General features: G+C 43.4%; 1 protein-coding gene across 8 annotated transcripts in view; it reads left to right on the top strand.

Annotated features, from left to right (window-relative positions):
- The window catches only part of ARAP1 (ArfGAP with RhoGAP domain, ankyrin repeat and PH domain 1), a 304,736-nt gene that overhangs the window by 171,397 nt on the left and 121,055 nt on the right, over window positions 1-12,284 (top strand). The gene's annotated exons all lie outside the window — the stretch shown is intronic.

Raw genomic sequence — 12,284 nt, 5'->3', positions numbered from 1 at the left:
TTCGGATATATTGAGTGCTCAGATCCAAGCTATCTGGGGATGGGTTGAATGTGGGCGTTCTGTTCAGTATGATAGGAGTTATGTATTTTTGTGTCTTTTGCTAACGTGCTCAATGGAGCATTGTCTCCAGGATAGAGGACTCTTGTGAAACTGGTTTGGGCCGGAAAGCCATGCTGGCAGTGGGTTTTATTAATACTTTTGCTAACTTTTGAACCCCTGGTCTGATTCGTGCCATTTTTTATCTGTTGTTCCCCTGAATGGATTGATTGTGAATATGTATTTTATATGTGAATGTGATGTATAGTTTTAAAGTTATAGTATATTTGTAAAAACTGTATTTCTCTGCCTGTGATAATTAAATTTCACATTGTGTAAGATAATTGTATCACAGGCAGAGGGAAGGACTTTACTGTGGCTTGTAACTGTTACTTTATTGGTTATTTTATACCTCCCTGTGGGCGGTCCTGTATGTGCAAGACCGTAATAAAAACCAGGCTGGGTGTGCCAACACAGTCAGTTCTTTTTCACCCCCTTAATTTGAAGTGTCGTCTCTTATTGGGGGAATCTGCTACAAGAGATTGCTATGCTCTGCATATTCCCTTGCTGTAATCACTACTAAGCTCTTGTAAGAGCTTGTTCCTGCTTCACTATCTTGGAGGAGAGGTTTACCCCTGGAGCCTGGTCGTAGATCCAGGGTGGGCAGGAGACGGCGAGACCCCAACCAAGCTGCGGCGGTTCGTGGGGTCTGCGGTGCTTATGGTGTCTGGTGGAGTGCTTGTAGCCCTCGGGAAGCACTAGGAGCATCCATCAACGGAGGTACTCAGTCGGGGTGCCAGGTGATCCGTTACACTGTCAGTGGAAGGTGTATTTATTAAAGATTAGCATTCTCTCTTTACTGGGAAGCCCATATCAAATGCTGAAACAATGAGGGAATAGTGGGGTAGGGAGATGTCTCTGGCCAACCCTCCGGGGATTGAATGGTTTGAGCCAGCCGGATAACACTTGCGAGCCAAGATTAAAATCCTGGGGTTCCCTGGACCATCCATCACCTGTTTATTGACAGATTGCATATCACAAAGACTCAATAATCTCACTCTTTTTTCCTTTCACTCTGGATGCCTAAAACACTTTAGTTTGTTGAAACTATTTAAGTGTGAAGAGTGTGTCCTCTGTTTTAGTTTCACAAAAAGTTCAAGATTCAATTGAAATTGACACTATTATAAATGAAACTTGTTACACCCCCTCATTGAAACTAAACTCAAGAGGCAGCAATTGCCAAGAGTCTCGCAAAGGCTTCTCATTGAGCTGCATTGGGAAGTCTGTGATTGGACAGTCACAGGAAGTCTGGGCGGGGTTAGAAGGGGAGGGATTGCAAAGGCAGCAGACCAGAGATCTGCAGTTTTTGCAAGCTGTTTTTAGATTTACCACCAATAAAGAGGGCAATAGTGCCATACACATGTGTGCATAATTGCTTCTATAGTGCCATGCATGTGTGTGAATAATTGCTTCTATAGTGCTGTACATGTGTGTGCATATTTGGGCATTCCATCATTAGTGCGATATGCTTTGCAGTGTGGGGAATACGTTAATGTTGATAGTATGTAGGTGTGCCGAAACGCTCATGGTTTCCTATAGACAGTCTAATCCGTTGTGGTTGCTGACCCGGACCTAATTTAATGATACGTTTGAGGTGTCTCCGCTTACCAGCTGACGTTACAGATTATCTCTATGATTGACATTGTGTCGGAGCTCTATTGATGGGTTAGAAATGTGCTTTTCATCTTATTAAGAATAACAGATCGTAGTGGGAGTTGGAATCCGCAGCCGATCCTTGGGAACGTACTGTAAACAGTTTGTCAGAAACTGCTGACGGTTCTCCCTCTTTCTGTATGTATTCCGCACTGTCAGCTGGTTGTACGAATGACTCTGCTGGCTGCATTGTGTAACAGTGATACAGACTGATAACGGATCCTGTGCTGCTCAGACTGTGGATGAAGGAGACAATCGATTACAGGTGGTCTTGGCCAACTAGACGGATTACACAAAGGAAACTGCAAGTTTTAGACCTGAGTAGACGAACTGGAAAAATGATCCAGCTATTTTGGCCTAAATCGAGTGCTTTTCTTGTCAATTGTCTATAGTTCCCATTTAGTGAGTGAATCCTTGATTGGCGTTACAGTATGTAAGAAATGTTTCATATAAGGGGGAGGAATGTAAACATAGTGCATTGCCTGCGCCCTCATCGGCTGCTCTGTAATACTGCTGGTACGAGAACATTTCTAATTTTATTTAATTTTTTTAGTAAATTGAAGTTTATGATCAACTTGTGACTTGTCTAAGTTTTGTCCTCAAGTAACTCCCCCCGGATGCTGTCTCTGACTCCTTGCTCAGTGAGTTTATTCCTTAATATGGCAAATGGAAAAAACATTTTACATACTTTACGTAAGAAATTCACGGACTGTAATCAACCGTTTATTTGTGCTGAATTGACACCCAGAGAAAAAACTGAGGCCAACTCGGCCCCTTTTCCAATCAGCTGTTTTTGTTTAAATTCGGCAAGTCCCCTCGGGTTTATTAAGCACGCAATGCGGCCATGCCTCGATCCAGCCTTGCCGGTGAATGGCTTGCAGGCCCAGCCGTGTATCCAGTTCGAGGCTTGGTCGGATGTTTTGCTGGAGTTGACTGCAGCGTCATCCTGTTCTATTGTCTAAACTGTATTAGGGGCTTAAACTGCACGGCAGAAAGAAAGAAACAAGTTAATTTCAGCGAGGACTTGGAGAGGGGGTTAAATACATGTCTGAGCCCCGCATGCTGGGTAACTGCTATAAATTCTGGGTCCTGACGTACTCTCTCCCTACAGGTAAGTATATGATGGTCCTGGTGGGGGGCGAGGGGGATTGATATAGCTGCTCAGAGTTCAATAAAACCGTTTATTTATACCATGCATGTGTCTGCACTTTCTGGCAAAGTGCTAGTATATTGCGTATTGGTAGGTATAGCAAGTAAAATGCACACATTTATTTTTGCAATATTGAATTTCTGAAGTTAAAATGTTGATGTTTTTTTTTTTTTTAGAGCGCCATAAATAGAATATGAGAGACACTTTGTAAATATAATGTCTGGTTTATATTGCGTTCAAAGGGAATCCTGTTTGGATTGTGCCAGGAGCACACATATTCTAAACTCCCTACTGGGATTGTCTCTAAAACAAGTCGTTGAGGAGCCAACTCGTAAAGAGGCCATACTAGATTTAGTGTTAACAAATGGAGATTTGGTATCAGATATTACTGTAGGTGAAAGTTTAGGATCCAGTGATCATCAGTCAGTGTGGTTTAACATAAGAACAGTGACTGAGTCACCCCACACAAAAACAAAAGTTTTAGACTTTAGAAAAAACAGACTTTTCTAAAATTAGAATATGTGTAAAGGAGTCATTATCAGACTGTATCAATTTAAATGGAGTCCAAGAGAAATGGGATTATTTAAAATTTGCACTACTGAAGGCAACAGAAAATTGCATTCGGCTTGTCAGTAAAAGCAAAAAATTCAAGAAACCCCTGTGGTACTCCGCAGATGTGGCCAAAATAGTAAAAAAAACTAAAAGTTAGCATTTAGTAATTATAAAAAAAAACAGAATGAGGAAGACAGAATGATCTATAAGATTAGGCAGAAAGAGGCTAAGCAAGTTATAAGAGCTTCCAAATCACACACAGAAGGGAAAATAGCACAGTCCGTAAAAAAGGGGGACAAAACTTTTTTTGGATACATAAATGAGAAAAGAAAAGTAAAACAAGGATTAGTTAGATTAAAAACAAAAGAAGGAAGGTATGTAGATGAGGATAAAGGTCTAGCTGACTGCCTCAATGAATATTTTTGTTCGGTATTTACAGATGAAAATGAAGAAGAGGGACCTCAGTTAAGAAAAAGGATAAATGAGTCATTTATTACACGTGAGTTTACAGAGGAAGAGGTTCTATTTCAACTGTCAAAAGTAAAGACAAATAAGTCGATGGGGCCTGATGCGATACACCCAAAGTTATTAAAAGAGCTTAGTGGTGTACTAGCAAAACCATTAACAGATTTATTTAACCAATCATTGTTAACAGGAGTAGTCCCAGAAGATTGGAAGTTAGCGAATGTTGTGCCCATTCACAAGAAAGGTAATAGGGAGGAGACGGGCAACTATAGGCCAGTAAGCCTTACTTCAGTAGTGGGGAAAAGTGATGGAAACCATGTTAAAGGATAGGATTGTTGAACATCTAAAAACACATGGATTTCAAGATCAGAGACAACATGGGTTTACTTCAGGGGGATCATGCCAAACTAATCTTATTGATTTTTTTTGATTGGGTAACTAAAATTATAGATCAGGGTGGTGCAGTAGACATTGCTTACCTAGATTTCAGTAAGGCTTTTGACACTGTTGCACATAGAAGGCTTATCAATAAACTGCAATCTTTAAGTTTGGATTCCAATATTGTTGAATGGGTAAGGCAGTGGCTGAGTGACAGGCAACAGAGGGTTGTAGTCAATGGAGTATATTCGAAGCTTGGGCTTGTCACCAGTGGGGTACCTCAGGGATCTGTACTTGGACCCGTTCTCTTTAATATTTTTATTAGTGATATTGCAGAAGGTCTTGATGGTAAGGTATGTCTTTTTGCGGATGATACTAAGATATGTAACAGGGTTGATGTTCCAGGAGGGATCAGCCAAATGGCTAATGATTTAGGTAAACTAGAAAAATGGTCAGAGTTATGGCAACTGACATTTAATGTGGATAAGTGCAAGATAATGCATCTTGGATGTAAAAACCCAAGGGCAGAGTACAGAATATTTGATAGAGTCCTAACCTCAACATCTGAGGAAAGGGATTTAGGGGTGATTATTTCAGATGACTTAAAGGTAGGCAGACAATGTAATAGAGCAGCAGGAAATGCTAGCAGAATGCTTGGTTGTATAGGGAGAGGTATTAGCAGTAGAAAGAGGGAAGTGCTCATGCCATTGTACAGAACACTGGTGAGACCTCACTTGGGAGTATTGTACGCAGTACTGGAGACCGCATCTTCAGAAGGATATTGATACCTTAGAGAGAGTTCAGAGAAGGGCTACTAAACTGGTTCATGGATTGCAGAATAAAACTTACCAGGAAAGGTTAAAGGATCTTAACATGTATAGCTTGGAGGAAAGACGAGACAGGGGGGATATGATAGAAACATTTAAATACATAGGGAATCAACACAGTAAAGGAGGAGACTATATTTAAAAGAAGAAAAACTACCACAACAAGAGGACATAGTCTTAAATTAGAGAGACAAAGGTTTAAAAATAATATGAGGAAGAGTATTACTTTACTGAGAGGGTAGTGGATGCATGGAATAGCCTTCCAGCTGAAGTGGTAAAGGTTAACACAGTAAAGGAGTTTAAGCATGCGTGGGATAGGCATAAGGCTATCCTAACTATAAGATAAGGCCAGGGACTAATGAAAGTATTTAGAAAATTGGGCAGACTAGATGTGCCGAATGGTTCTTATCTGCCGTCACATTCTATGTTTCTATGTTTGGCCCTCCCTGTAACCGATGTGAGTTCGGGGTCTCTCTGACACCTTTCTGGTGTCGATGAGGTTAAATCCGGGTTTTGGTACAGTCAGTTAGTACCATTATGACGTTCTCCTTACACCCACACAACTTCTACAGAGAAATAAACAGGGTTTTGTTCGTATTCAGCCCAGATTGTACTTCATACTGCTGTAGCAGAGTGCAAGGGGGGGGGGGGGGGGGGTTTGGTGATTTGTGGCCCTTAGCCACAAAAATAGGGCCACAGTATATACTATGCAAAAAACAGACATTAGTTTTTTGTTCTGTTTTGGAGTGGGATTTTAATTTGTTTTCCAAAACACATTGAAACTCTGGGAGGATACAAGCCTTGATCTCATATTTTTGGATACACTTTTCAATGATTTAATATTTTAAAAATAGTTTGATATTTTTTTATTTGCAAAATGTATCCCAAAAATCTGAAATAATTTTGTAAAGCTTTCCCAATACATATTAAATTCAGGGCTTAATCAGTTACTAAATATTCCAAGCACGGTTATGAAATGATCCACAATATGTCCTTTTTTATATTTGTGATTGTGAACTGTACACCATCTGCTCAGGCACTCCAGATGTTATGGACTACTGGACATCTTTCTGGCTGTAGGAGCATTATGTGTGATGTGGAGTGTCGAAGCTTGCCTTCCACTAAAGATTGAGAAATAGATTGAATTATTATTATTTATAAATTCTTCAGTGCTATAACTAAATGCATGTGTTCTTTTTGGGCATAAAACAAGATTTTGTGATTTCAATTACAGAATATATTTTGATACAGTTGTAATTTTATCAAATTTAAGAAGTTTCTGATTACCGGTATATCAGTTCAATAATTTTGCAATGCAGTAGGAGTAAAATCTAATCATATGTTAGATGTTCTGTTTATACATCGAGGGTTGGGATAGGGAGTGCGACATGTTCTGTTTATACATCGAGGGTTGGGATAGGGAGTGCGACATGTTCTGTTTATACATCGAGGGTTGGGATAGGGAGTGCGATATGTTCTGTTTATACATCGAGGGTTTGGATAGGGAGTGCGACATGTTCTGTTTATACATCGAGGGTTTGGATAGGGAGTGCGACATGTTCTGTTTATACATCGAGGGTTGGGATAGGGAGTGCGACATGTTCTGTTTATACATCGAGGGTTGGGATAGGGAGTGCGACATGTTCTGTTTATACATCGAGGGTTGGGATAGGGAGTGCGACATGTTCTGTTTATACATCGAGGGTTTGGATAGGGAGTGCGACATGTTCTGTTTATACATCGAGGGTTGGGATAGGGAGAGCGACATGTTCTGGTTATACATCGAGGGTTGGGATAGGGAGTGCGACATGTTCTGGTTATACATCGAGGGTTGGGATAGGGAGTGCGACATGTTCTGGTTATACATCGAGGGTTAGGATAGGGAGTGCGACATGTTCTGTTTATACATCGAGGGTTGGGATAGGGAGTGCGACATGTTCTGTTTATACATCGAGGGTTGGGATAGGGAGTGCGACATGTTCTGTTTATACATCGAGGGTTGGGATAGGGAGTGCGACATGTTCTGTTTATACATCGAGGGTTTGGATAGGGAGTGCGACATGTTCTGTTTATACATTGAGGGTTAGGATAGGGAGTGTGACATGTTCTGTTTATACATCGAGGGTTGGGATAGGGAGTGCGACATGTTCTGTTTATACATCGAGGGTTGGGATAGGGAGTGCGACATGTTCTGTTTATACATCGAGGGTTGGGATAGGGAGTGCGACATGTTCTGTTTATACATCGAGGGTTGGGATAGGGAGTGCGACATGTTCTGTTTATACATCGAGGGTTTGGATAGGGAGTGCGACATGTTCTGTTTATACATCGAGGGTTGGGATAGGGAGAGCGACATGTTCTGGTTATACATCGAGGGTTGGGATAGGGAGTGCGACATGTTCTGGTTATACATCGAGGGTTGGGATAGGGAGTGCGACATGTTCTGGTTATACATCGAGGGTTGGGATAGGGAGAGCGACATGTTCTGTTTATACATCGAGGGTTGGGATAGGGAGAGCGACATGTTCTGTTTATACATCGAGGGTTGGGATAGGGAGCGCGACATGTTCTGTTTATACATCGAGGGTTGGGATAGGGAGTGCGACATGTTCTGGTTATACATCGAGGGTTGGGATAGGGAGTGCGACATGTTCTGTTTATACATTGAGGGATTGGGATAGGGAGTGCGACATATTCTGGTTATACTTCGAGGGATTGGGATAGGGAGTGCGACATGTTCTGGTTATACATTGAGGGTTGGGATAGGGAGAGCGACATGTTATGTTTATACATCGAGGGTTGGGATAGGGAGTGCGACATGTTATGTTTATACATTGAGGGTTGGGATAGGGAGAGCGACATGTTAGGTTTATACATCGAGGGTTGGGATAGGGAGTGCTACATGTTCTGGTTATACATCGAGGCTTTGGTTAGGGGGTGCGACATGTTCTGTTTATACATCGAGGGTTGGGATAGGGAGTGCGACATGTTCTGTTTATACATCGAGGGTTTGGATAGGGAGTGCGACATGTTCTGCTTATATATCGAGGGTTGGGATAGGGAGTGCGACATGTTCTGTTTATACATTGAGGGTTGGGATAGGGAGTGCGACATGTTCTTTTTATACATCGAGGGTTGGGATATGGAGTGCGACATATTCTGGTTATACATCGAGGGTTTGGATAGGGAGTGCGACATGTTCGGTTTATACATCGAGGGTTGGGATAGGGAGTGCGACATGTTCTGGTTATACATCCAGGGGTTGGGATAGGGAGTGCAACATGTTCTGGTTATACATCGAGGGTTGGGATAGGGAGTGCAACATGTTCGGTTTATACATCGAGGGTTGGGATAGGGAGTGTGACATGTTCTGTTTATACATCGAGGGTTGGGATAGGGAGCTCGACATGTTCTGGTTATACAGCAAGGGTTGGGATAGGGAGTGCGACATGTTCTGGTTATACATCGAGGGTTGGGATAGGGAGTGCGACATGTTCTGTTTATATATCGATGGTTGGGATAGGGAGTGCGACATGTTCTGTTTATACATCGAGGGTTGGGATAGGAAGTGCGACATGTTCTGTTTATACATCGAGGGTTTGGATAGGGAGTGCGACATGTTCGGTTTATACATCGAGGGTTGGGATAGGGAGTGCGACATGTTCTGTTTATACATCGAGGGTTGGGATAGAGAGTGCAACATGTTCTGGTTATACATCGAGGGTTGGGATAGGAAGTGCGACATGTTCTGGTTATACATCGAGGGTTTGGATAGGGAGTGCGACATGTTCGGTTTATACATCGAGGGTTGGGATAGGAAGTGCGACATGTTCTGGTTATACATCGAGGGTTTGGATAGGGAGTGCGACATGTTCGGTTTATACATCGAGGGTTGGGATAGGGAGTGCGACATGTTCTGGTTATACATCCAGGGGTTGGGATAGGGAGTGCAACATGTTCTGGTTATACATCCAGGGGTTGGGATAGGGAGTGCGACATGTTCTGGTTATACATCGAAGGTTGGGATAGAGAGTGCAACATGTTCTGGTTATACATCGAGGGTTGGGATAGGAAGTGCAACATGTTCTGTTTATACATCCAGGGGTTGGGATAGGGTGTACGACATGTTCTGGTTATACATCGAGGGTTGGGATAGGGAGAGCGACATGTTCTGGTTATACATCAAGGGTTTGGATAGGGAGTGCGACATGTTCTGGTTATACATCGAGGGTTGGGATAGGGAGTGCGACATGTTCTGGTTATACATTGAGGGTTGGGATAGGGAGAGCAACATGTTATGTTTATACATTGAGGGTTGGGATAGGGTGAGCGACATGTTCTGTTTATACATCGAGGGTTGGGATAGGGAGAGCGACATGTTCGGTTTATACATCGAGGGTTGGGAAAGGGAGAGCTACATGTTCTGGTTATACATCGAGGGTTGGGATAGGGAGTGCGACATGTTCTGGTTATACATCCAGGGGTTGGGATAGGGAGTGCAACATGTTCTGGTTATACATCGAGGGTTGGGATAGGGAGTGCGACATGTTCTGGTTATACATCAAGGGTTGGGATAGGGAGCGCGACATGTTCTGGTTATACATCAAGGGTTTGGATAGGGAGTGCGACATGTTCTGTTTATACATCGAGGGTTGGGAAAGGGAGTGCGACATGTTCTGTTTATACATCGAGGGTTGGGATAGGGAGTGCGACATGTTCTGTTTATACATCGAGGGTTTGGATAGGGAGTGCGACATGTTCTGGTTATACATCGAGGGTTGGGATAGGGAGTGCGACATGTTCTGGTTATACATCGAGGGTTGGGATAGGGAGTGTGACATGTTCTGGTTATACATCGAGGGTTGAGATAGGGAGTGCGACATGTTCTGTTTATACATCGAGGGTTGGGAAAGGGAGTGCGACATGTTCTGTTTATACATCGAGGGTTGGGATAGGGAGTGCGACATGTTCTGTTTATACATCGAGGGTTTGGATAGGGAGTGCGACATGTTCTGGTTATACATCGAGGGTTGGGATAGGGAGTGCGACATGTTCTGGTTATACATCGAGGGTTGGGATAGGGAGTGTGACATGTTCTGGTTATACATCGAGGGTTGGGATAGGGAGTGTGACATGTTCTGGTTATACATCAAGGGTTTGGATAGGGAGTGCGACATGTTCTGTTTATACATCAAGGGTTGGGAAAGGGGGTGCGACATGTTCTGTTTATACATCGAGGGTTGGGATAGGGAGTGCGACATGTTCTGTTTATACATCTAGGGTTGGGATAGGGAGTGCGACATGTTCTGGTTATACATCGACGGTTTGGATAGGAAGTGCGACATGTTCTGTTTATACATCGAGGGTTGGGATAGGGAGTGCAACATGTTCTGTTCATACATCGAGGGTTGGGATAGGGAGCACGACATGTTCTGGTTATACAGCAAGGGTTGGGATAGGGAGTGCGACATGTTCTGGTTATACATCGAGGGTTGGGATAGGGAGTGCGACATGTTCTGTTTATATATCGATGGTTGGGATCGGGAGTGTGACATGTTCTGTTTATACATCGAGGGTTGGGATAGGAAGTGCGACATGTTCTGTTTATACATCGAGGGTTGAGATAGGGAGTGCGACATGTTCTGGTTATACATCCAGGGGTTGGGATAGGGAGTGCAACATGTTCTGGTTATACATCGAGGGTTGGGATAGGGAGAGCGACATGTTCTGGTTATACATCAAGGGTTTGGATAGGGAGTGCGACATGTTCTGGTTATACATCGAGGGTTGGGATAGGGAGTGCGACATGTTCTGGTTATACATTGAGGGTTGGGATAGGGAGAGCAACATGTTATGTTTATACATTGAGGGTTGGGATAGGGTGAGCGACATGTTCTGTTTATACATCGAGGGTTGGGATAGGGAGAGCGACATGTTCGGTTTATACATCGAGGGTTGGGAAAGGGAGAGCTACATGTTCTGGTTATACATCGAGGGTTGGGATAGGGAGTGCGACATGTTCTGGTTATACATCCAGGGGTTGGGATAGGGAGTGCAACATGTTCTGGTTATACATCGAGGGTTGGGATAGGGAGTGCGACATGTTCTGTTTATACATCGAGGGTTGGGATAGGGAGTGCGACATGTTCTGGTTATACATCGAGGGTTGGGATAGGGAGAGCGACATGTTCGATTTATACATCGAGGGTTTGGATAGGAAGTGCGACATGTTCTCTTTATACATCGAGGGTTGGGATAGGGAGTGCAACATGTTCTGTTTATACATCGAGGGTTGGGATAGGGAGTGCGACATGTTCGGTTTATACATCGAGGGTTGGGATAGAGAGTGCGACATGTTCTGTTTATACATCGAGGGTTGGGATAGGGAGCGCGACATGTTCTGGTTATACAGCAAGGGTTGGGATAGGGAGTGCGACATGTTCTGGTTATACATCGAGGGTTGGGATAGGGAGTGCGACATGTTCTGTTTATACATCGAGGGTTGGGATAGGAAGTGCGACATGTTCTGGTTATACATCGAGGGTTTGGATAGGGAGTGCGACATGTTCTGTTTATACATCGAGGGTTGGGATAGGGAGAGCGACATGTTCGGTTTATACATCGAGGGTTGGGAAAGGGAGAGCTACATGTTCTGGTTATACATCGAGGGTTGGGATAGGGAGTGCGACATGTTCTGGTTATACATCGAGGGTTGGGATAGGGAGTGCGACATGTTCTGGTTATACATCGAGGGTTGGGATAGGGAGTGCGACATGTTCTGTTTATACATCGAGGGTTGGGATAGGGAGTGTGACATGTTCTGGTTATACATCGAGGGTTGGGATAGGGAGTGCGACATGTTCTGTTTATACATCGAGGGTTTGGATAGGGAGTGCGACATGTTCTGTTTATACATCGAGGGTTGGGATAGGAAGTGCGACATGTTCTGGTTATACATCGAGGGTTTGGATAGGGAGTGCGACATGTTCTGGTTATACATCGAGGGTTGGGAAAGGGAGAGCTACATGTTCTATTTATACATCGAGGGTTGGGAAAGGGAGAGCTACATGTTCTGTTTATACATCGAGGGTTGGGATAGGGAGTGCGACATGTTCTGTTTATACATCGAGGGTTCGGATAGGGAGAGTGACATGTTCTGTTTA

The sequence above is a fragment of the Pelobates fuscus genome, chromosome 1 (assembly GCF_036172605.1).
Source record: "Pelobates fuscus isolate aPelFus1 chromosome 1, aPelFus1.pri, whole genome shotgun sequence".
NCBI classification, from domain to species: Eukaryota; Metazoa; Chordata; class Amphibia; order Anura; family Pelobatidae; genus Pelobates; species Pelobates fuscus.
The sequence above is the reverse complement of the archived record's forward strand: the minus strand, read 5'-3'. Positions and strand labels throughout refer to the sequence as shown.